Here is a 25,619-nt window from a genome sequence, read left to right as displayed (position 1 = left end):
GAAATCTAGTAGGTCACCTCACAAGGATGAACATACTCACCCCCAAGGCAGAAAATATCTCTTGAACCTTTGCAAGGTAGCATACACACCTCTCAAATGTAACTTTCCACAGCAAGTGGTTAAATGCTGCACAGTGATCAGCAAAGACTAGGAAGGCAAACTAGTTTCCAAGCTTGAGATGAGGTAGTGAGGTCATGAGAGATCAACACAAAGATAGAAGACCCAAGTTCTGAAAGGACCAAACACTGCATACTGATTGGTCCAAATATATTGTTCTAGTTGAGTTCCCAGGCAAGCATTCGAAAGACATATAACAAATCTTGCTCCTGAACAGTATGTCAACATGTAATGCTATGAAGGTCATACAAGAGCTGAGCAATAACTGTTGGAAGATATGTATGTTAATACAGAGTGGATAAAACACAACAATGTTAAGGAAGAAGTCACGAAGAATGCCATTCCACATGAAGTAGGATTGATTAGGAATAATTGATTTGTTTTCCAGAATCTCACACATAACCCTCGCTGTATGTACATTTTTGAAATAAGAGCACCTTCATGAAGTCACAAATAGTATAAACACATACATATAAACATGTAAATACATGCACATATCCTTGTCATTACAAGAGAACAAAGTTCACAAGCAGTTAAGCCTCAGCATGAAAGGTCAAAGATAGATAGATGAAACCATGAGACATGGAAGACAGGCCAGCAATATTTCCAAAGACGTGTTGCAAAGTATACCATGTATAAATGGCTCACTATGATGTTAATGGTAAGATGGTGCCAAAACAATTAGGTCAACAGGAGAGGATTTCAGATTACAATCTCAATGCCACATTGTCACACGTAATCATTCACCCCACTCATACCTCTTGTGAAAAAAAACAATTGCAAGTTGTGTTTAGCTGATACATATTTAAAAGAGAGCCGTCCGATTAGATCGCCTGCAAACAGAGATGAGCTCAGTGTAAATTAGTTAACCTTTTCAATAACTAATTCAGTCATGTGGTTAGAGTAAATCAATAGAGTATAAGAAATGTATGGACATGCTCATAGTACAAATGATGCTGTTGAATGAGAAGCCTGGACAATGTAAGTGATTTGTAACATTTGTTGTCTTTTCCTTTCTGTAACACACCATTAAACCGGCCATTTTTCAGAAGAGAATCAAATGTCTTTTTCGATGCTTCTCTTCTTAGGCAGTTATAATAAATCTGTGTTCTTCTCATATCTCGTGCATTCATTTGTTGGCTCTTGTGGATTGATTTTTGATACTTGGATCAGGACTTACCCAGAAGATCCATGTCCTGTACAAGACAGGCATATCTTTAGGATGAAACAAATGTCATGGCTCCACTAATCCATTGTCACAAAGGATGTTGTCTCTGCTTTAATGGTGGTTAAGTCCACTTGTTCTGTCAAGGAGTGGGTCCCAGGTGAAACACCAGTGCATCCCAAATGGACACTGGCTATTCCTCTTCCAGTTAAGACTATGCATGCATGATAAAAAGGGATGATTTCTACCAATTGAGTACATGTGTTGAATCGGTCATTAATGTGTTATCTCCTGTGGTATCTCCCACACGTGATTGTATAATTTCTAGTTTTACTCCATGTCTAAGATATTCAGGAGAGAACCTCTTTCTTAAGTAACATAGTTACAGAGTAGCCTTTTATTTTGTTAAACGACAGTGGAAGATCTTCCCAGCACAATATATATTCAGTGTATCTAATTATTCAGGGGAAAGTTGTGGTTCGAGCAGGAGTATGCCATCTGGAAGTTGTGAGTCCAAGTTGGAATAAACATTTTCTTTTAAATGTAGTGAGACTTTCTAGTGACATTAAGTAACACCGCTTTTAGATCTATTACCCTTGTTGTGCAGATCAAGTTTGGTGCACTTGACTTATACCTATCATTTCAATGGTGGGGAGTTGGGGAGCAGGTTGAGCTGTGCCCATGGCATACTGCTATGCGATGTTTGTCCATAAGGCAATCAGTGGATAGATAAGGTTATTCTTTTCTGCATGCTTCAACAAAACATAACTTAAATATCATAACAGGACTCGATGTATACTCTCACGGGATTGCTGTGGTCGGTAGGTGTGTTGTGTGTCGTGAACACACATCTACCTAACAGATGTCAGGAATAGTGCAAAGAAAAGGATAACACAGACCAGCGGTCTTCAGGCCGAGGCCGCTGAATTGCAAATCAGTTCTTCCGAAGGCTCACCTCCTGTATAAGAATGAACGCACTCTGCTGAACTGTGAATTTCAAAGTAATCTCCGGCTCTCCTTTCACTGGTAAATGAGAAGACTGCTTGTAAATAAAAAAATAAAAAAAAGATTTACAGTACAATGCAAGCTGGAAGCATTAAAAGTGCCCATGGGACTCTAGTGTCTTAGCTCAGGTTCTCTGCCACCGGCAGCTTAAAACTTTACAAAAGCGATACAAATGCTCATTTAGTAAAGTGAGTTTGGCACAGAGAAGCAGTAGAGTGGATTGCAAATTAAGCATCCGATCAACCACCAGAACCCTGAAAATATTTACTGGTCGCATCCCAATTTTAAATGATTTTAGAACTACAATGCATTGCCCAAAAAATGCACACCTCAAATTAAACGTTTGAAACATTGCAAACAAAGAACAAGTAATACATGGAATATAGTGTGAATTCGAATGCTTGTTTAAATATTGTATTCTGTAAATACTCAGATGGTGCAGAGCTGCTTCTGACCATCGTAGTGTATTATGAAGGTGAGTGCAGTGACATGGATAACACATGCCGCTGCTTTGAAGGTCGGTTCACCTCGGTACAGAATAGATTATAATTGGGTCCAGCAATGCAGGTCATCTTACCTCCGCATGTAATGGGGTAGATAGTAAATGGCGCAGTGCAACACTGAGTTTGTAAACTCATTTAAAGCAATACCGTTCAGATATCAATCATGGGTCAAATCAGACCTTGGGCCTCATTAGGACCCTGTCGCTAAGTGTTTAAGGGCGCCGTAAAAGGCTGCAGCGCCGTTAAACACTTAGCGCCTTACTACAAGGTCCCTTTGTGGGACCCGATCTGAATGGCTGGTCTAGACCATCCGTTAAAGTAGGGACCCGCAAAGGGACCTTGGTGCTAAGTACGATACCGCAATTTGCGATACCGTACTTAGCGCCTTCCCCATTCCCATAGAGCCCTATGGGGCGAAAAAGGGAATGGGGCCATGGTTCAATGGGGAATTACTGCTCCACCAACCTTGGAATGGGGTGGTAATTCCCCATTGAACCATGGCGGACCCGTTACAACACTGGCACCAACCATGGTGCTAATAGTTCTGACCCTCTCACGTTCATCAAAGTGGCACTGCTAAAGTGCCATCCATATTGCAATGAATCAGTTTTCTCAATTTCGTTGGAGGTAGGGAGTCACATTTATTCACTCTGGTCTGCTATGACTTCTTTTTTTGTGTGTTCTTTTGGTGAATTTGAACATGCAATTGATGGCAACTGCATATGTGGTGTTACTATGGAATTGACAAAACATCACCCTGCTCGTTCTTTTTTTTTTTGCCATCCTCAATAGTCTTGGCGCTCATTTCCATTGTTCTTACAGCATGAACCCATATACCTCATTCTTCAGGTGAAGTTATTTGTTTGTGAGCGAGTTGTCGAGTTTTCCACTTATATTTTCTTTGGAAAACACTCATAACCAATACAGTGAAAGGATGAAGACTTGAGGCCCGATTGTCAAAGCTTATTTCAATGGATTGAACCATTGTAAAACCTTCGTAAATTAGGCCATAGGTGGTTCAACAATTACGTTCTTTTCCATCTCTTTATTCTGCTTGGTTCCTTGTCATATTGCAGGCATGCTGCAAAGTCACTTTTGTTTTTCCCACAAACATGAATAAACACATAGGAAATACACATATAGAAGTACACGACCTAGGGTATTCAGTCCATGATCCCTCTTCTTGCACATATGCATCATTTTATTCCGACCTAAAGGTAGTTAATCTTCCATTCTAATCATCTATGTCTGATATATGTGGCAATAATGGGATGATGATTCCGATTCTTATTATGTGTAATGTATTTTTTTATATTTGGCAAAGGTGACTTTGTGCTTTCTCTTCAAAACAAGAGCATCATTCATTTAAATGCATACATGTATTTTGGAACCGATGATTTAATTGAGATGTGATGAGGCTGGGTTTACTTTGAAATGTCGGCTGGGATTACATTTTATATGTAAAAAAAAAAATAAGAAATCTGAAAAAAGAAACTATGCCCATTAAAATATGACCATTCGACCACCTCCATGTTAACCTGCCTCCTTACAGTCTGAACGTCTGACTGTAAGGGCTAATCGACTGATTACCTTTGGTGGTAGCTGGTCCCTACCATCACAACATTCATTTCTGTTCAATCAGGTCTCAGCTCTTAATGAACATCCACTGACACTCTGTTCACTCTCCCTCTCTCCTCTGTCCTATTATTAACCCAAGATCAGCATTACAGCATTAAGACTCAGTGGTATGTACTCCCAATCCCCAATCCTCGCTTGCTCTTTCATGCACCGTGATGTAGCTCATTACGCACGTTCCGGTACTTGAAGAAACATATTCCTGCCCAAATATATGCACAGTTGGGGGGGCTAATGAAATAATATATTTCTGAAATCATTTTTTGGTTGATACCTTCAACTAAGTGGTGTGCCATGTTCAGAAACACGTGACAATAGAAGAAGGATTTCATCTGGAGCTGTTGCTTAGAAGGAACTGATTTACACTGAAGGTCTTCTTTTCTGTGAATGTTCAGATAAAAAGTTGGCAAAATGGGTTCAAAAATACATTTACACGTTTCTCAATCTAGTGACTATACTGGTCTCCCTCTGGTTTGCTTTTCATAACGATCTCAGGAATGAAGTTCCCAGCTGCTTCTTTCACAATATCACAGTCACAGGGATTTATCCCCCAACCTAGGCATATAGTACCCTGCGCAAATTGTGGAATTTGTCTAGGAGGAAAGTGCCTGCTTCACTTATTCTTGGTCCAGGATTATAGTTCCGGAGATCACCTACACAGAATACAACAAACTTCTCCAAAACAAAGTTTATAGTGGATCTCTCACAACTAAAGGATCCTGTACCCCTCTAATTACTAAGGGGTGCAGTACTATTTTTGCTATTAAGGGATATGGTGCCCTTCTCTCTTCTTAGTGAGACATATAATGCCCTTCTTGCTACAAATAGGTAATGACTCCTTCTCTCTACCCAGATATATATATCATCCATTTAATTTGCCTTTGTTCTCTCGGGTCCCAAGGCCTTTCAAATCCTTGGGCCTTTCCTCAATCAACATCAGCAGTGTTGTCATGCTCCGAAGTATGCCCACGCACAGGGGCAAAATGGCTCCTGATCAACCAATAATGGAAAGTATGGAGACTGCTAATCTGGAGCCCTCCGTGCAGTCCTCATCAGAACTGACAGATGGAAGAGATGAACAAACTCACCCACCACACCAGATCAGTCCCATGCAATTGCTGCGAATCAAGGAAAGATCATTGGAGAGCTTAATTTAGCAAACAGTATTACAGATTTGTGCCCTTGGATAGACTTGATCGATATGCTTGCTGTGCAATTTAAGACAGACAAAGTAGATAAATCCTGCCAATGGGACCAGCTCACTGATAAGAATAATCAGAGTCCCCAGCATGTAGTAAATCAAAGTTCCCAAACACACTCAATTTAATTTGAGCCATCTACCCCTCACAGTTGTAAATCAATCTTTAGTGAATGGGTAGGGCATAAACATCAGAAATACTAGGGATACATCTTGTCAGATGACTCCCGAGCTAATGAATACCCCACTTCTACCAGATCATAAATCCATGACACAGCGAAAAGTGTCATCTGACTTGCAAATTATGTACTCTAACACGTCCATCATAAGTGGATAGCATGCGCCAGCATCTACATCAACCCTGGCGGTTCGAGCAGAAGAGATGGTTCAAGCCTCTGTACACTAAGTCCTACAGAACATCACTAACCCCAAATATGGCAATTCTAGAAGTCTACCTATTGGCAAAACCTTCATGCCCCCAATCGCTGAAGATTCTGTGAGCATAACTGCAATGGATCATGGACACTTTGTTATCACTAACATAGAGACTGCAGCAGGGAATGAACCAAGAAACACCTTGAGAAACCTATGCCAGAAGACTGGGGCTGGTGTTGTGTGAATGTCAGATCTGAAGATTGTTCAAAGGATTAATATTGATCAGTGATGTACCCAGAATGGCACAGATTGTATATTCGTGGCATGCGGCAAAAACAATCTGCAGTCCTTTCTTTCCATTTGTAATGATCTTTGTGTTTGTGTGTTTGTTTTTTACTTGTTTGTTTATTGTTTTTATATAGCGCACCAAACCCGAGGGTAGCTGGGCACAAGCAGTACAGGGAGGCTTTATGCTTTATGATACATAGAGTTACAGTCATAGAATCACAGTCATAGAATTACCAGTCACAGGTTACTGGTAGGCAGTTACAGATATATACAATACATTACAATATATACAGTTGCATTGAGGAAGGTAATAAGAGGTGGAATTTCGGTGTCAGCTTTTAAGGTGGCAGATATTGGCTTGATCTGTTGTTTGACACTAAGGGGGTAATTCATAGAATTCAGCGCACAAGTGGCGCATGCGGCTGGCGCACAGTGTGCGCGTGCGAATCTCTGCGCCAGCCGTGTGCGCCAAAACCCATTTCCGCGCACAGCGTATTCATGGATTCCAGCCACCAAAACCAGCCGTGGCGCACAGTGGCGCAGCGACCTTGCAGCAGTGCCAGTTACGCCCCCAAGAACGCCTTCCGCGCAGGGAAAAGCCATCAAAATCCCCAATCCAGTGCAAAGGGCTGCGCTAACCCTGTACCAGCACGGCAAGCGGGCTACGTGTATTTCAAGGGTTCGCGTGAAGTTTCTCACACGATCGGGCCTGGGGGAGCGTGCTACGTGTATTACAGGGGTTCGCGTGAACTTTTTCACGCGATCGGGCCTGGGGGAGCGTGCTATGTGTATTTCAGGGGTATGCGTGAATTTTTCACGCAATCGGGCCTGGGGGAGCGGGCTACGTGTATTTCAGGGGTTCGCGTGAAGTTTCTCACGCAATAGGGCCTGGGGGAGCGGGCTACGTGTATTTCAGGGGTTCGCGTGAACTTTCTCACGCGATCAGGCCTGGGGGAGCGGGCTACGTGCATTTCAGGGGTTCGCATGAAGTTTCTCACGCGATCGGGCCTGGGGGAGCGGGCTACGTGTATTTCAGGGGTTCGCGTGAAGTTTCTCACGCGATCGGGCCTGGGGGAGCGTGCTACCTGTATTTCAGGGGTTCGCGTGAACTTATTCACGCGATCGGGCCTGGGGGAGCGTGCTACGTGTATTTCAGGGGTTCGCGTGAACTTTTTCACGCGATCGGGCCTGGGGGAGCGGGCTACGTGTATTTCAGGGGTTCGCGTGAAGTTTCTCACGCGATCGGGCCTGGGGGAGCGGGCTACGTGTATTTCAGGGGTTCGCGTGAAGTTTCTCACGCGATCGGGCCTGGGGGAGCGGGCTACGTGTATTTTAGGGGTGCGTGAGAAGTTCCACACGCGATTGGTCTGGGCGCGTGTATTTCAGGGGTGCGCGGGAAGTTCCACACGCGATTGGCCTGGGCGCATGTATTTCAGGGGTGCGCGGGAAGTTCCACACGCGATTGGCCTGGGCGCGTGTGTTCCAGGGGTGCGCGGGAAGTTCCACACGCGATTGGGCTGCGTGCGGGTATTAGGGGTGCGCGCAAAGTTTCACACGCGATTGGGCTGCGTGCGGGTATTAGGGGTGCGCGCACATTTTCACACGCGATTGGGCTGCGTGCGGGTATTAAAGGGGTGCGCGCAAAGTTTTACACGCGATTGGGCTGTGTGCGGGTATTACAGGGGTGCGCACAAAGTTTTACACGCGATTTCAGCAGGGTACGTGTATTTCAGGGGTGCCGGGGAGTCCTACATGTGATTTGCCAGTGTGGGTCCTCCCAGGTGTTCCCTGTACACCCTCCACGGCCCCTGCAGGCAGCCCACACCACAGGGGACTACCCTGCATCCCTGGTCATGTCCCGCAAGCAGCCCACCCAACATCGGCATGCCCCCCAGCAAAGGCACATGTCTCCTTGCACCAATGATCACCAACTCATGTCCCCTTGCACCCCCACCCCCAGCATTGCAGGGCACCTGCCAGCAGGCCCCCACCCATGTCTCCCAGCACCCCCACCCCCCCCAGTCACCAGGGGCAGCCTCCACCAGGCCCCCACCCATGTCTCCCAGCACCCCCACCCTCCCAGTCACCAGGGGCAGCCTCCACCAGGCCCCCACCCATGTCTCCCACCACCCCCACCCCCCAGCAGTGCAGGGGCACCCACCACCAGGCCCCCACCCATGTCTCCCACCACCCCCACCCCCCCAGTCACCAGGGGCAGCCTCACCCAGGCCCCCACCCATGTCTCCCACCACCCCCACCCCCCAGCAGTGCAGGGGCACCCACCACCAGGCCCCCACCCATGTCTTCCACCACCCCCACCCCCCCAGTCACCAGGGGGAGCCTCCACCAGGCCCCCACCCATGTCTCCCACCACCCCACCCCCCCAGTCACCAGGGGCAGCCTCCACCAGGCCCCCACCCATGTCTCCCAGCACCCCCACCCCCCCAGTCACCAGGGGCAGCCTCCACCAGGCCCCCACCCATGTCTCCCACCACCCCCACCCCCCAGCACTGTGGGGCACCTGCCAGCAGGCCCCCACCCATGTCCAACTCATGTCTCCCACCACCCCCACCCCCCAGCACTGTGGGGCACCTGCCAGCAGGCCCCCACCCATTTCCAACTCATGTCTCCCACCACCCCCACCCCCCAGCACTGTGGGGCACCTGCCAGCAGGCCCCCACCCATGTCCAACTCATGTCTCCCACCACCCCCACCCCCCAGCACTGTGGGGCACCTGCCAGCAGGCCCCCACCCATGTCCAACTCATGTCTCCCACCACCCCCACCCCCCAGCACTGTGGGGCACCTGCCAGCAGGCCCCCAACCATGTCCCCCTGCCCCCAGGTCCTGACGATACACAATCATGGCAGTAATGGGCAGCATACCCAGCACAAACACCCAGCCAAGGATTGCATCCACCCACATAGCAAATGCAATTACATGATACAACCCCAATGGCAAGTATGTAAATGAACACATGTCCGTCACACACACATACACAATGGGTGCAAGTGAATGTCAAAACCCATATCATGACATGCATGAAACCAATGAGAAAATACCACAAAAGAAAGTTATAAAAACATGTATTCTCGAAGAAAATGAAGTAAACTAATCAAACATACAACAATGGGGATAACAAAATGAATTGTCCATGTCCGATAAGTAATGTAAAAATCCAAAAAACAAAGGAATCCAAAAACTAATGTTGTCCAAAGCAAAATCATGGTGAAAAAAAATAAGGAAAAACCATTGCCTCATGGTGAACACAAATATGAATCAAAAAAATGTATTTTAAAAAATCCAACTATACACAAGAATATTCCAGGGTCCATGATCCCAACACTATAAATGAAACCTACTACTACCAATAAAAAAACTATATACAGAAAAGTGGCCATTGTCCGAGCGGTCCAAAAAAATCTCAAAAAATAAAGGAAACCTAACACTAACTAACTAAAGAACTATATACAATGGCAGCGGGCAAGTCCTGCGGCTCACTCTGTGATGTTGTCGGCCAGGGCATCATCGAACTCCATGTCGATGTCCTGGAGGCGGGACTCTGTCCTGGCCCCGAGGTCTCGCAGGGATAACCCCATGTTCACCTCAAACTCCCTGCGAGCTTCCTCGAGGCACTCAGCCCGCCTCAACGCCCGACGCATGGAGAACTCCGCCCTGACCATGGTGAGCCGCTCCTCTTATGCCCGCTGCCGCTCCGCACCTGTCCGCTAGACCAACTGCTCCCACACGGAAGACACTACCATCCCAGGGTTCTCCTGCCCTCCGGCCGATGCCTGCCCCTCTGATCTTGATAGCCCCGAGCCATGATGCCTCCCACGTCGAGCCTGCTGCTGCCTCCGACGCCACTGCCTCTGCCAGCACGACGGCATCCAGGATGATGGAAACCACCGACGCGGTCGTGCACGTGCCCTGCCCGATGATGCCGTCACATCCTCCATCTGCTGGGGTCCAGTTGCTGTGTTGTCCACCCCTGCTGGACCTCTGACTCCCGACTGTGCAGGGATGGGATCCCCACCGAGCTGGCTGCATTGGTCAGGGCAGGTCCACAGGGGGCCCTGGTGGCATCTGGGCCGGAAGACGGCAAGGAGAACGACTGCCGTATAGTCTCCACAGAGGAGGAGAGGGCCGCCAGATTGGCCGACACATGTAGGAAACCCCCGAACATGGCCGATCCCAATTGGGCCACGTCGGCATGGTGCTCTTCGTTATGACGTGCGTGCTCCTCCTGGGAAGCACGCACGGCATCACGAATCACAGCCGTGCGCATCGCGACCCCAATCAGGACCTTCTCCACACGGCCAGGGGTCCCCTCGTCCGCAGGTGGAGGGGAGTCAGATGACATGGACATCCCCTCTACCTGCGGACGGGCCTGGGACGGGGCATCCCTGCTGGTGCAAGGTGGTGCACCCACAGGTTCAGGGACAGCGACATGCACAGGCCCCTCCACGGTGACCTGTGCTGCCTCCTGCCCCTGCCCCTGGACTGCACCACTTGCACCAGCAGGGATGCCCCCACCAGGCCCCATGTGCGCCTCAGTGGCGGCCTCCTCCTCCTCTGTGGAAACCACCAACCTGGATGGCTCCTCGCCGTCTACCGCCGTAGCAGGCCCCTGTGGGGGCTCACCCACCGCTTCCGCTGCAGCCGTGGGGGCATCCCCGCCGCCTTGCTCCACAGCGCCGTCTCCGCCCTCTCCTTCACTAGCCGCTGCGTAGAGGGAGACATAGAACACAAGCATCAGGGTACTGTACAATGGTCCCCTAGACAGGAAGCAATAGCAGATGAGTGCCACTGTCAAAGTACACTTCCATCATGTCACACCACAACACATGTGTCAGTCCAGGCAAAACACACACAGTGACAGTCATGGTGCATGCCATGGACATTTCAATGCATGTCCAATGGACTCTCGAATCATACAATGTAATGGGACTCACATGCATCATGGGTCATGCCTATCACATGCACACACTTCACCTCAGTCACATCCATCTGGCCCTGTTCACCCCAATCACAGTGCATACAAGGATGACTAGGCTGCATCAGTGAATCTGTACATTGTCACAGACATGTGTCATGCATCCATGGCACTCACAAGTCACAGACACGCAGGTCAGGCACACAGACATGGATACCACATATGTATCTGGCATCAGCACCCATCCCTCACCCCCACCCATGTCCAGGAACAGAGACTGCCATGCTCTCATGTGTGCAATCTGCACAGGGCTCCCCATGTCGCATTCAAACACATGCAACAACCGTGCGGTTCACACATTACAGGTCGCACATGCATTCCCATGATGTCCCTGCACACATACATGCGTACATGGCCTATGTCACACATGCAGGCAAGTATCAGACAACCAGCACACTGCAACATGCCCTGTCTCACACAGCAATGCTTGGCCACTTACCACTCAACTCCAGACGGGTCTCCCTCTCAAGGACCTGTGCGTGGAGCGCTGGGTGTGCGCATTCCAGGACCCTCAACTGGATGGAACTCATGCGGCCCCGGCCCCCCTCCACGAGGCGCCGGGCCTTCATGAGGGTCGTGGACCTCAAGTCCTCCCAGCGCTTCTTGACCTTCTGGATGGTGCGGGTTGCCACCCCCTCCGCATTGATGGCAACCACACAGTCGGCCCAGATCCTCTCCCGTCCTTCCCTGTTGGCGCGGGACGATCCGAAGAGGGCATCATACTGCCCCAGGACTTGCTCCACCAGGACACCAACTTCGGTGGCAGTGAAGCTGGTGCCCCTCTGCCCCTCTGGCCGGGGGTTGCCACTGGTGCCAGATGTTGATGTGCCCGACATGGCAACCCCAGGGGCAGGAGTGGGTGGGCAACTGGGTCCTGGGGCTGGGCTGTGGAGCGATGTTATCCGAGTCGGGAGTCTTCTGTTCCAGCAGGGGTGGACACAGCAACTGGACACCTGCAGATGGCTGATGTGCAGGCACCAAATGGCAGGGCATGGTGGCAGCAGGCAGGCAAGCAGGCAGGCAGCAGCAGATGGCACGTGGGAGGCTGCTCGGGGCACTGGGTGGCAGTAATTCGGCCTTCTGGGCAGGAGCGTGGTCTTCCGTGTGTTTTCGCGTGGCCAGCTTGATACGGAGTGATTTGGCACGTGAAAATCCTGCACGTCAGCGTGAAAATCGAGGAAAGGCCCTTAGCGCGTAAGCGCGTCAGCACGCGTACGCGATTTCATTGGACCAAAGGCCCTTACAGCGTAAGCGCGTCTGTGACGTTTTGCGCACGGGCGTTGCCCTGGCAGGGCTTGGAGATCCCGCGTGCCTTTATGTTCTGTACGTGCTTTTCGTGCGGTGCGTGTGTTTTCCATCCGTTGGGGTTCACACGCTATTACTTCACAGCGGGTGTTGGCTACGCGTTCTTCTACACGCAAGGCAGACGGTGAGTGGTACCCGCTCCCCCAGGCCCGATCGCGTGAAAAAGTTCACGCGAACCCCTGAAATACACGTAGCTCGCTCCCCCAGGCCCGATCGCGTGAGAAACTTCACGCGAACCCCTGAAATACACGTAGCACGCTCCCCCAGGCCCGATCGCGTGAAAAAGTTCACGTGAACCCCTGAAATACACGTAGCACGCTCCCCCAGGCCCGATCGCGTGAAAAAGTTCACGTGAACCCCTGAAATACACGTAGCACGCTCCCCCAGGCCCGATCGCGTGAGAAACTTCACGCGAACCCCTGAAATACACATAGCCCGCTCCCCCAGGCCCGATCGCGTGAGAAACTTCACGCGAACCCCTGAAATACACGTAGCCCGCTCCCCCAGGCCCGATCGCGTGTGTAACTTCCCGTGCAACCCCGTGCACAGGCACTATTGCTGTATGTTGCCAGGGACGCTACCGCCTGCCTTCGTGTGGCGGACGTGTTTGGGCTTGTGCGTGTCTTTCGCTGTGCGTGGCTTTGCCCTATTCGATTCCATGAATACGTTTGGTTCGGGTGCGTGTGGGCGTTCCGTCTGCTTCCCTGCAGTACATCCCCAGTTACGCCCTTGTTTTCGCGAGTTGTTCCCCATTCCGCGCGTTACGCCCCGTGTTTCGCCCACTTTCTAGTGTATGCGCAGAGGTTGTGCGCTTTCACTGTGCGCACGGGTTTGGCGCACATCCCGAGGAAGACACGCGCAGGGACTTCCATGAATCGCACGCGTGCGCGTGCGCCTCTTTTTTCCGCTTGCGCCTGCTTGCGCGTAGATTTTCGGCGCACGTTTGTTCCATGAATCGGCCCCTAAGTTGTTGGGTGAGCGTCATTGGTTCTTATCCATTTCTATATGTTTCATCTGAAACTGGGGTAGGTTTGATCAGCCTGGAGTGAAGAGGGGAGTGAGTTCCATGTTTGGGCTGCCATGAATGGGAAGCTTCTGCCGCCAGATTTGGCTAGGTTGAAATGTGGTACGCTAAGGTAGCAAGAATTGGAGGATCTAGTCAGGCGATTAGTAGTTTTCTTGGCTACCTGGTCGGAGAGGTACTGTGGTGAGGCATTGTTGAGGCATTTGTGGGTCAGGGAAGTAGTTTTTAGCATAATTCTGTCTTTAATTGACAGCCAGTGATTTTGTCTTCTGATTGCAGAGATGTGATCTCTGTTTGGGATATTTAGTGCTGTTCTCAGTGCGTTGTTTTGTAGCGTTTGAATGTTGTTTAAGATGTATTTGTTAGACCCCATGTAGAGGGCATTGCAATAGTCCAATCCTGAGAGTATGAGGGCATTGGTGAGGGTAATGCAGGTAGTAGGGGATAGGTAGAGTCTACAGGCCCTAATTAGTTTGCATGTGTATGCTGATGTGGACACTAGGGAGTTGACTTTTTTCCTCATGGTTAGGGTGGAGTCGAGGTAGAATCCAAGTGTTTTTACTTTCTTTACAACCTTGATGGTATTGCCATCAATGTTGAAGGAGGAGTACTCGTTGTTGAGTTTTTTAAGGTTGGTCGGGGTACCTAGTATTAGGAGTTTGGTCTTGTCGCCATTCAGGCAGAGGCCGTGCATGGCCAACCATGCCTGAAAGAGCAAGTAGATTTTGTTCACAAGAGCCGTGTCAGTGATGTAATTGCCCGAAAGGGGTATGAGGATCGGTGTCATCTGCATAATTGGTGTAAATGACTACCTAATTGTCCAATTTGTCAAACAGTGGCTTTGTGAAGATATTGTACATGGTGGGTGAGACGCATGATCCTTGTGGAACGCCGCAGGTTATTGAGATAGGATCTGCTGAGTCTATCGGGGAGAATACTCTCATGGTTCTATTGTTGAGGAATGATTTAATCCATGCTACTGCTTCCTTAGAGAAGTGAGCCGCTGAGGCAAGGTGTTTGAAAAGGATTTTGTGGTCCACAAAGTCAAAGGCAGCTGACAAGTCAAAGAGGAGCAGCATGGCAGTTTTCCCTTTATTAGTGAGTGCCTCAATATGTGTTTTTAAAACGATCAATGCAGTTTCAGTGCCATGTTGCGGTCTGAAACCTGATTGGGGCATGCCGAGGAGATGATTAGTTTCCAGATATTGTTGTATCTGGATGTACGCTACTCTGTCAAGTATCTTTAAAAGAAAGGGAACCTTCGTGATGGGCCTGTAGTTAGTTGGAATGGCTGGATCTAAGTTTTGTTTTTTTCAGCCGGGGTAAGACCCAGGATACTTTCAAGTTACTTGGGACCGTGTTAGTTGAAAAGGATGACTTTATGTGTTTGGTGATGAATGGTGACAGGTCTCTCGTTTCATCTTTGATTAGTTGTGCTGGGCAGTTGTCGCCCTGGCATCTAGCTGGATTCAGGGAGGAGATGATTTTCTCTACTTCAAGGATGGAAACTTTGGAGAATTTAAATTGGTCTGGTTTATTGGTTAGTGAGTCGGTAGTTTGGGAGTGAGTATCATGTTTGGTGAGGGAGCATTTCTTATTCACAATCTTTCCTTTGAGAAGTACAATTTTGTTGGCTATAGCATTTTGAATGTTGGTGCACCAGGCTTTGTCTTTGGTTATATTGTCGGCTGGAGGGATTGGTGCGTCCATTTCTCATAGTATGGTAAAGAGCTCTTTTGTGTTAGAGCTGGCTTTGGCAATCCTGTTGTTATAAAGGTCTTTCTTGGTGTTAATTATTTCTTTGTTGTAGTGGTCGGCAAATTTAGTTAGGTTTGTTTTATTTTCTGCTGATGGTGTGTGTTGCCAAAAGGCTTCCAGTTTTCTTTTTTTTTGTCTAAGGCCTTTTAAATGTGGTGTGAACCAGGCATTTAGGTGTGCTTTTGATTTGATTTTGCGCAGTTTAAGAGGTGTGATGGAATCCAATGCTGTGGACATAGTTGTGTTGTAAGTGTTAACTGGTATGTTGGGGTCTGTGGATGCAGATAGACGGTTTAATGAAGGCAGGATAAGTGGTAAGAGTCTGTCCATTGTGATATCTTTTTTGTTCCTGGTAGGTTGAGGGGGAGCTATAGTCATGTTTGTTTGTGTCTTTTTGTCTATTACCATGGTGAAGTGAAGGTAATCAGGTGGTGGTCACTCCACGGCAGTGGAGAGATGGAATCGATGGACAGGTTACAATTTAGGTCGGCCCCCCAGTCGAGGGTTCTGCCTTTTGAGTGTGTTGGTAGGTTTACTTTTTGGGCAAGTCCTTGTTCTGAGAGCATATTAGTGATAGTGTTGGCGTAATTGTCTGTTTCTTCATTAAAGCCAAGGTTGGAGTCCCCTAGGATGAATACCTGAAAGGTTGTCTTTGTGTTATTGGAGAAGATGCTTGAGATGTCATCCTCGAAGGATCAATAGGTCCCGGAGGCCTGTACACTAGGTAGATTGTTAGCCTCTTAGAGCTAGATATTGTTATTTTTGCTATGAGCATTTTGCAGGACGTGTTTGGAGGTGATGTTATGAGTCTGATTGCTAGTTGTGTTTTGGCTATGATGGTGATACCTCCTCCTCTAGCGTTGGTACTATCTGCTCTGAGGATTTGGTAGTTTTCAGGGACTGCTAAGGCTAGGGCAGGACCTGCTGCGTCTTGTAGCCAGGTATCAGTGACTGCTAGGAGGTCGAGATTATTTAAGGTGATCAGGTCGGCTATGTCTGTAGCGTGTGCTACCAAGGATCTAGTGTTTATTAAGGCAATATTGAGGTTGGTGGACTGGACAGTATGAGAATGAGTTTTGCTGGATTTGCGAGGGCTGGTTTTAGGATTGGCTAGTTTCTGCAGGGTATCTGAGGCTGTTTCATCGGGATAGTGGGGTAGTTTAGACTTGGAGCGGTTATTATTTGGGTGGTGGTCCTGTTTCGATAGGACATTAGCTTGTGGATCATGGAGGTGGGGCAGCCTAGCTCGAAGTTAAATATTCCTTTCTGTGACTGGACAGGGTATGAATTTGGTACTAGTCATGGTCGTTGGAGCATGGTTTACTGCGAGACAGTTAGTAAAGATAGTCTGATGGATGATTAATATAATGTTAACTGTTAAAGAAGTTTGGGCTAGGTTTCTTATGTTCATATTTGCAATAAGGTGGTCCAGTTTGTTGGCAGTAGTGTGCTGTGCTGGTATGGGGAGGGGTGGAAGCAATATAGGTGGGCTAGTCCTGCATAGGAGAGTTCACAATGTGCAGCTCAGGACAGACAGGTTGGCTAGTACGCAATGGGCAGAATAGGCCAGTGATTTATGAGGCAGCTCAGGGCAGGCAAACTAGGCTAGTACACAGTAGGTAAAATAGGCTAGTGCATATTAGGCAGCTCAGGGCAGGAGGCAAACTAGGCTAGTACACAGTAGGCAAACTAGGCTAGTAAACAGTAGGCAAAATAGGCTAGTGCATATTAGGCAGATCAGGGCAGGAGGCAAACTAGGCTAGTACACAGTAGGCAAACTAGGCTAGTACACAGTAGGCAAAATAGGCGAGTGCATATTAAGCAAGATAGTCTATAAGTGAGGTCAAGTTAACACAATATAATCCATATTGGCATATATAATAACGGGCTGAATGCAATGGGCAACAATAATAAGGTAGGCTAGTTCTGCTTGAGGCAGTGGGTAGTTCAACAGTAATGCCGAGGGCTACTGCAGTAACAATAATGCAGTCAGCTAGTGCAAATTGAGTGCAATGGGCAATAATCTGGTAGGCTAGTTTATAAATGGGCAGATTCAACAGGGCTCAATGGCTGAGATGCAGTCGCTGTGTATCTAGGTGTTAGCATGACATTCAGGGTCTGATGTAGCGCTAGGGAATAAGGCAAATCCTAGGCAGCAATAATAGTAACAGTTATGATGGGAACAGGCCATATCTGCATTGTGAAACTAAGGGGTTACCAAAGCCTATCAAGTTCGACTCTTGTTGTTTGTGCTCTGCGCTGAGCAATGGGAGCACTGAGGTGATGCTGGTAGCGAATGCAGTAGGCTAGTTACAAGTAGATGGTGCTTTCCGCAGAATGGGGCATTGAACGGCGTCAGGTCACAAACTACAGGAGGATGTTGTGTGCCAGAGCGGCAAGTGGTGGGATCGTGGTAGGATGAGGGAGCTTACCCGAGCAGAGAGACTGGCCATGGCTCCAGGGCCTTTTTCCTCTGCCTTCTCTCCGCAGGCCGGCTTCCACCTTACGGCAGTGCTGATTGGTTCAAATGGGGCTGGTTACCTAGCAACAAAGACAACAGCCTCAGTTTCACGCCACGTTGCGCCTGCCATTTTGGATTCAGGCGCTGGCTCGACGGCAACGTTGCTGGGCATGTAAACACACGAAAAAGACTGTCAGGGTAATTCATAGAATTTCGCAGAAAAGTGTCGCAAGCGGCTGGCGCAGAGTGTCCGCGTGCGATTGACTGCGCCAGGCACGTGCGCTAAAACCGATTTCCGCGCACAGCGTATTCATGGATTTTAGGCTCCCAAACCAGCCGTGGCGCAGAGTATCGCAGCGACCCTGCAGCAGCGCCAGTAACGCCCCCAAGAACGCCCTCGCGCAAGGAAAAGCCATCAAAATCGCTAAATCATCGCAAAGGGCTGCGCTAACCCTGGACCAGTTTACAGGGCTGCCAAACAAGGAACGCAAAGCGGGTAACGTGCATATCAGGGGTACGCGTGAAGTTATACACGCGATTGGCCAGGGTACGTCTATTACAGGGGTACGCGGGAAGTGTAACACGCGATTAGCCAGGGTACGTGTATTACAGGGGTACGCGGGAAGTTAAACACGCGATTGGCCAGGGTACGTGTATTACAGGGGTATGCGGGAAGTTTAACACGCGATTAGCCAGGGTACGTGTATTACAGGGGTACGCGGGAAGTTTAACACGCGATTGGCCAGGGTACGTGTATTACAGGGGTATGCGGGAAGTTTAACATGCAATTAGCCAGGGTACGTGTATTACAGGGGTACGCGGGAAGTTCAACACGCGATTAGCCAGGGTACGTGTATTACAGGGGTACGCGGGAAGTTTAACACGCGATTGGCCAGGGTACGTGTATTACAGGGGTATGCGGGAAGTTTAACATGCGATTAGCCAGGGTACGTGTATTACAGGGGTACGCGGGAAGTTTAACACGCGATTAGCCAGGGTACGTGTATTACAGGGGTACGCGGGAAGTTTAACACGCGATTGGCCAGGGTACGTGTATTACAGGGGTATGCGGGAAGTTTTACATGCGATCAGCCAGGGTACGTGTATTACAGGGGTACGCGGGAAGTTTAACACGAGATTGGCCAGGGTACGTGTATTACAGGGGTAGGCGGGAAGTTTCACACGCGATTAGCCAGGGCACGTGTATCACAGGGGTACGCGGGAATTATCACATGCGATTTGGCTGTGTACGTGTATTACAGGGGTACACGGGAAGTTTTACACGCGATTCGGCTGGGTACGTGTATTACAGGGATGCGATTTGGCCAGGTACGTGTATTACAGGGGTGCGCAGGAATTATCACACGCGATTTGGCTGGGTACGTGTATTACAGGGGTGTGTGGGAATCATCACACGCGATTTGGCTGGGTACGTGTATTACAGGGGTGCGTGGGAAGTCACACGCGATTAGGCTGGGTGGGTCCTCACAGGTGTTCCCTGTACACCCTCCACGGCCCCTGCAGGCAGCCTACAAAACAGGGGACTACCCTGCACACCTGCTCATGTCCCCCTGCACCCCCACCCCCCCAGCAGTGCAGGGGCAGCCTCCACCAGGCCCCCACTCATGTCTCCCACCACCCCCACCCTCCCGCCACCAGGGGCAGCCTCCACCAGGCCCCCACCCATGTCTCCCACCACCCCCACCCTCCCGCCACCAGGGGCAGCCTCCACCAGGCCCCCACCCATGTCTCCCACCACCCCCACCCCCCCGCCACCAGGGGCACCCTCCACCAGGCCCCCACCCATGTCTCCCACCACCCCCAACCCCCAGCAGTGCACGGGCAGCCTCCACCAGGCCCCCACCCATGTCTCCCACCACCCCCACCCCCCCGCCACCAGGGGCAGCCTCCACCAGGCCCCCACCCATGTCTCCCACCACCCCCACCCCCCCGCCACCAGGGGCACCCTCCACCAGGCCCCCACTCATGTCTCCCACCACCCCCACCAGTGCAGGGGCAGCCTCCACCAGGCCCCCACCCATGTCTCCCACCACCCCCACCCCCCCGCCACCAGGGGCACCCTCCACCAGGCCCCCACTCATGTCTCCCACCACCCCCACCAGTGCAGGGGCAGCCTCCACCAGGCCCCCACCCATGTCTCCCACCACCCCCACCCCCCCGCCACCAGGGGCAGCCTCCACCAGGCCCCCACCCATGTCTCCCACCACCCCCACCCTCCCGCCACCAGGGGCAGCCTCCACCAGGCCCCCACCCATGTCTCCCACCACCCCCACCCCCCCCGCCACCAGGGGCACCCTCCACCAGGCCCCCACTCATGTCTCCCACCACCCCCACCAGTGCAGGGGCACCCTCCACCAGGCCCCCACCCATGTCTCCCAACACCCCCACCCCCCCGCCACCAGGGGCACCCTCCACCAGGCCCCCACTCATGTCTCCCACCACCCCCACCAGTGCAGGGGCAGCCTCCACCAGGCCCCCACCCATGTCTCCCACCACCCCCACCCCCCCGCCACCAGGGGCAGCCTCCACCAGGCCCCCACCCATGTCTCCCACCACCCCCACCCTCCCGCCACCAGGGGCACCCTCCACCAGGCCCCCACTCATGTCTCCCACCACCCCCACCAGTGCAGGGGCACCCTCCACCAGGCCCCCACCCATGTCTCCCAACACCCCCACCCACCAGCACTGTGGGGCACGTGGCCAGCAGGCAGTCAGGCAGCAGCAGATGGCAGGTGGGAGCGTGCTCAGGGCTCTGGGGGGCAGTAATTTGGCCTCCTGGCCAGGAGCGTGGTCTCTCGTGTGTGAACGCGTGGACAGCCTGATAGGGAGTGAAATCCCACACGTCAGCAAAGGCCCTTAGCGCGTAAACCCGTCAACAGCATATGCGCGCCTATAGTCACCTGCACGTGCAGGAAATTGTTGCGTGACACGTCCCAGTGTCAAAGCGTGTGATTGGTGAAAATGGATCTACACGTAGAAGTGACAAAGCGTGTGATTGGTGAAAATGGATCTACACGCAGAAGTGACAAAGCGTGTGATTGGTGAAAATGGATCTACACGCAGAAGTGACAAAGCGTGTGATTGGTGAAAATGTATCTACACGCAGGAGTGACAAAGCGTGTGATTGGTGAACGTACACGCCGCGTAAGTGACGCTGTACGTGTGGGCCTGTATATAAGGTACATGTAGAACACCATTTCCTTGTACGTGCTTTTCGTGGAGAGCGAGTGGGTGAATTCTGTACTTCTTGTCGTTTCACACGCGATTTACTTCACGGCGTTTCCAGTTCGTATTCCCTGTTACCTCTGACAGCTTTTTCTCTTTTTTCTCTTTTACTGGTTTACCTGGGCCTGTTCCCTCAAACAGTGTCCCCTTCTACTGTTGTCCTGTCTTCTCAGACAGCGTACACATCTTCTTTTGGCGGGGGTTTAGCCAGCCAAACGCGCTCATTTTTCACGCTCTTTTACCTGGCAGACGGTGAGTCACGCACGTATCCAACTTCTGTGCTTGCCCCGTGTGTAGCCTACCCCTTCAGAGGTCATTCTAGGCTGCGTGTGACACGCATACGTTCATTCTTGTGTTACTGGGTGCCACAGCGTAGTGCAGGTTTTTCTTTCTGCACACGTGGTCTAGGAGGGGTTGCGTGCACGTCATCTCCCTTTTTTGGGCCTCCTGTGCGTTGCGTGACCCGTCATCCTTCCCCAGGGGTTACAATCAGCCGTGCTAGAGCACTAGGGTACAATTACCATCTGGTACCCAACCCCTTTGACCCCCAATTGCCCAGGACAATTGTCTACAGCCACTCCCATACGCACATTAATATCAGTGCCATGGCTGGGAGGCGAGGATTCCGTAAGGGTGGCAAAGGTGGAAGAGCCACAAGTGGTGGCCGTGGTGGATCCGGTAGGGGACGTGGTCGTAACTTGCAGGGTGAGCCTGTCCCCCCATGTGTGGAGGACCAGTCAAGGGCACCCATCATCCCCCCCCTCCCCCCCCTCCCCCCCTCCCGTTGAGGCTGAAGTGGCTGACACCATCCATGCTCAGCCCTTGTTGGACCAGCCCATTGTGGCACCAGACCTGGCTGACTCCATGGCTGACTTCCAGGTCAGCAGGGCTACGACACGTGCGCTGGTGCACGTTGATGCCATCATGCCACGTGGATCTGGGGCAGCAAGGTCATCTGCTGCACCAAGGAGGCAGGGCGGAGAGGCTGCAGGGGCAGCTGCGGCTCCATCCACCCCAGCCCTCACACACCCAGCCAGGACAGTGTCGGTCCTAGTCCATGCTGCTGACATTCCCCCTGACACCATCACACTAGAGCCAATGCCTGCACCAACTCCCATGCTGAGTGTGCAATCCCACACTCCTGATACAGAGTCCACCAGGGCTCCTGCCCCTAGTGTCCAGAGCAGCGCAGGACACTCAGGATCACCACCACCTTCCAAGCGGAAGAGGAAGAGTGCTCGTCCGGCACAGGCTGATGCCCCAGACACGGCTACACAGTCCGGCCCGTCCAGGAAGCCCAGCTTCACGGATGACGAACTGAATACACTTGTCGAGTATGTGTCCGGACATGACAACGAGATGGTCATTGTTGCAGGATCCAAGAACACACCTGCACAACGCCAGGCACACTGGCAGACCGTTGCGGACATCGTAAGTGCCCTTGGAATCGTGAGGCGCACAGCCAATGATTGCTATAAGCGCTGGAATGACCTAAAGCGCAGGGCAAAGAGTAAGCTGGCCTCAAGTCATGCCGCAACTCTAGTGACTGGAGGTGGGTCTCCAGTAGTAGACATGGAACTCACTCCACATGAGTCAGTCGCTGGGACCTACGTCACGGAGGAACAGATCCAAGGCGTGGGAGATCTGGCTGATTACGAGGCATTGTCCGGTGAGTGCACATGCATGTGTGTGTCATCCATGTGCATGGTGTGTGTGTGAGGGCTTCTGTTCGGGTGCCAGGTGAGAGTGTGTGCGCCTGAGTCGTATGGGTCAGCCATGTGCTTCATGCAATCCTTCCTGCGCAGCTGCATTTGGCCATAGCAGTATCCCTTCTGCCAACAGTAGACATCTAGCACAACTGCACGCCAGTTGCCCTTGAAGTGTCACCTTGACACAACATATTTGCTTCTTTTTCACTGTTCATTCAGTCTGTTTGTTTGCATTCCACCACTTTCACTAGGCATGTCGCTGTCCACTAGTCACATGTCTGACATGGGTATGGTAAAGTGGAGTGACTTTGTTACCTGGATATCATTTGTACACACATGTCCCTGTGCAATTTGACCATTTCAGACTGGCAGCTCCAGGTGAAAAATCTGACCTGTTAGAATTAGAAAAGCTATTACATGCGGGAACTGGACTGAATGAATAGGTTCTGCCCTCCTCTCCATCTTCACTCAATAGCAATGGTACATGCCATCTGTGTGATGGCATGTGTGTTTCACCTGCCAATCACAGGCCAATGTGTGATGCCACTGCCAGGCAGCATGCAGAAAATTTGTTCATCTTCCATCTTGGTGTCATCAGTGTGTGCCATTTGCCTGCACTTCATACGCAGTGAGGGTGCATGCATGGGAGGGTTTTAGTCATGTGGGACATGTGTCAATCAAGTACTGGTTCTCTTGCTTCTCAGCCCTCAATGTGTGCCATGGTGCTAATGCCTGTTTCCATTTCTTTGTTTTCATGTCTTTGCAGGGGAAGACGCACCTGATACTGCTGGGGTTGTGGAGATGGTGCAGACCCAGGAGGTGTCCCAGGGCCGACCAACCACCAGTGAGGGACGTGGTGTGGTGGTGGGGGAGAACCCACAAGTGCTGCAGGTCGTGCTCTCAAGGGGTGTCTCTGGCTGCACCTCCCCCGAGCTGTACTCAGGTGTTGATTCGGATGAGACCTACGTGCCGTCGCAGGTGAGTGTTCCAGGGAGGGATTCTGTTCTGTCTCACCCACCTGCACCAGGGTCAGTACCCTCCATGGGGATGTCAGTGTTGGCAGCTACGCCTTCGGTGGTTACGGATGCAGGGTCACACTCCGCGAGATCTGATCCTGTTCCTGGGCCAGCAGATCAGAGGGGGAATGCAGTCCTGCAGCCTCAGGCAGTGCCGGCACAGCAAGGCGCAGTTCGCCTTGCCCCAGACAGGTGTGGTGCCCGCCGACGTGGTGGCCGTACGCCACCCGACAATACCGCATGGGAGCAATCCATTTACGGTATGGCTACCCAACAGGCTGCATCATCCGAGATGATGGCTCAGGCCATGGATAGGGTGGCCACTTCCATTGTCCCCCCAGAAAGGCTGATGGAGCGACTAGAGCAGGCAACCGACTCCATCTGCCAGTCACACAGGGAGGACATGTTGGGGTCCAACAGGGACAGGCGGGCGGCACTGGCGACTCTGCAGGAGGCCATCTCCATTGAGTCCCAGGGCCACAGGGAAGCCCTGAGGCAGGAGCTCCTACACCTCAGGACGACTCTTGTTGAGCTTGAGGCTTCAACACACCAAAGGACAGAACAGCAGCTGGAGCGTCTCACCCGTACGCTCTCAGCTGAGATGCAGGCAACGAGGGCGGAGGTCCGGGCATCCCGTGAGTTGTTGCATGGGGACCTCCGCACACTCATCCTCCAGAACCAGACCTACCACACCCGCATGCTTGCAGCCATGGAGGAGCAGACTAGGGCCTTGCGTGGGCTGCCTCCCATAGTGCAACCACCTCCGGATGCAGCTGCACAGGGTGATAATAGCGACAGCAGTGATACTCCCACAATAGGGTAGCCGTGTGGGCCATGAGCCCATGGAGGTGTTTTATCTTCCCAGGATCCACGCAGGTGGGTTCTGGTGTGCATCCTGTCCTCGGACCTCCTGGGTGGCCTCCCCAACCCCCCCGGGCCCATCAATGGCCATTTTTGATTGTTTCTTATTTTTATTTTTATTTTGATTTCTTTTATTCCCAATTTTTTTGGGACGATCTGTTGGCTTCGATCTGTTGGCTTCGATCTGTTGGCTTCGATGTGTTGGCTCCGATCTGTTGGCTCTGATCTGTTGGCTCCGATCTGTTGGCTTCGATCTGTTGGCTTCGATCTGTTGGCTCCGATCTGTTGGCTCCGATCTGTTGGCTCCGATCTGTTGGCTCCGATCTGTTGGCTCCGATGTGTTGGCTTCGATGTGTTGGCTTCGATCTGTTGGCTTCGATCTGTTGGCTTCGATCTGTTGGCTTCCGTGGTTCCTGTGGGCATACGCTGCATTGTGGCTGGGCACATGCAGGCTTGTAATGTATTTGGTTCAGATGCTTGGGTTTGAGTCACACACACCCCTCCTGCTTCCCGTTTCCATGGGCTTGCAAAGGGTGTGCCCAAGTGACAGTGAATTACACAGTGACGTTGGACTCCCATGAGCTGTGTGGCCAGTCTGTAGTCAATACTGTGTATACATTCATAGTGAATATTGCTGTTGTGTTGTACACTGCATGTTGCATTGATGTGTAACTCTTCTTCTGTGTCTACCTCCCAATTTGCAGGTCCCTTCCTCAAGTCCACACAAGGACCTCTAGTCTGGAGATGGGGACCATGTTGGCAGCAGTGCACCTACAACTCTACATGGCGCCAACACTGCACAGTTGGTAGTGGTGGGAGTGCAGGCATTTCCAGGTGGTGAGACTACTAATATGTAACATTTGTGATGTCATGTTAATGGTACTACGTGCTCAAGTATGTTGTTGGTCCTGCATTGCTGTGAGCATATCAGGTGTTGCAGGTTTCTAATAGTGCCACT

At 51.1% G+C, this 25,619-nt stretch overlaps 1 protein-coding gene across 1 annotated transcript in view; it reads right to left on the bottom strand.

Annotated features, from left to right (window-relative positions):
- GALNTL6 (polypeptide N-acetylgalactosaminyltransferase like 6) overlaps nucleotides 1-25,619 on the bottom strand; it is a 2,999,321-nt gene that overhangs the window by 932,253 nt on the left and 2,041,449 nt on the right. The gene's annotated exons all lie outside the window — the stretch shown is intronic.

Source organism: Ambystoma mexicanum, chromosome 6q (genome assembly GCF_040938575.1).
Source record: "Ambystoma mexicanum isolate Mex_15411 chromosome 6q, UKY_AmexF1_1, whole genome shotgun sequence".
NCBI lineage: Eukaryota > Metazoa > Chordata > Amphibia > Caudata > Ambystomatidae > Ambystoma > Ambystoma mexicanum.
Note: the sequence above shows the minus strand (reverse complement) of the source record. Positions and strands in the feature narration are given on the sequence as shown.